This window comes from Alligator sinensis, unplaced genomic scaffold (assembly GCF_000455745.1).
Source record: "Alligator sinensis unplaced genomic scaffold, ASM45574v1 scaffold126_1, whole genome shotgun sequence".
Lineage (NCBI taxonomy): Eukaryota > Metazoa > Chordata > Crocodylia > Alligatoridae > Alligator > Alligator sinensis.
In genome coordinates, this window is record NW_005841842.1 from 1757466 (window position 1) to 1757891 (window position 426).

Here is a 426-nt window from a genome sequence, read left to right on the forward strand (position 1 = left end):
CAGGATGGTGTCAGTGGGAAACTTTAGAGAAGGACAAGTGAGACGAGTAGGGAGCAATGGTGGATAAACAACTAAAACGCAAACGTGCTGAACTAGTGGGGATGGTTGTAAGAAATACCTTGCCAGTGAAAGAAGTGCAACACAGATGGGGCTTGACAAGCTCATCAAGGTGCCTGAGGGAGAGGTGCGGGGAAGAAGAAATAGTGGTATGTGTTTTGGGAGTGTATATATGCAAAGGGGATGTGGGAAAGGGTCTGCCGCTTTCTGAGTGTCACTAAAATAAACCTGTCATTAGTGTGGGAGATGGTACTATATGGACTCATAGCAAAGGGACAAGAGGAAACATTATTAAGGACTTTATTATCATGTATAAAAACTAGTTTATGGAAAGTAAGAAACATTTGGGTGTTTAAGAGTTGGCTTTCA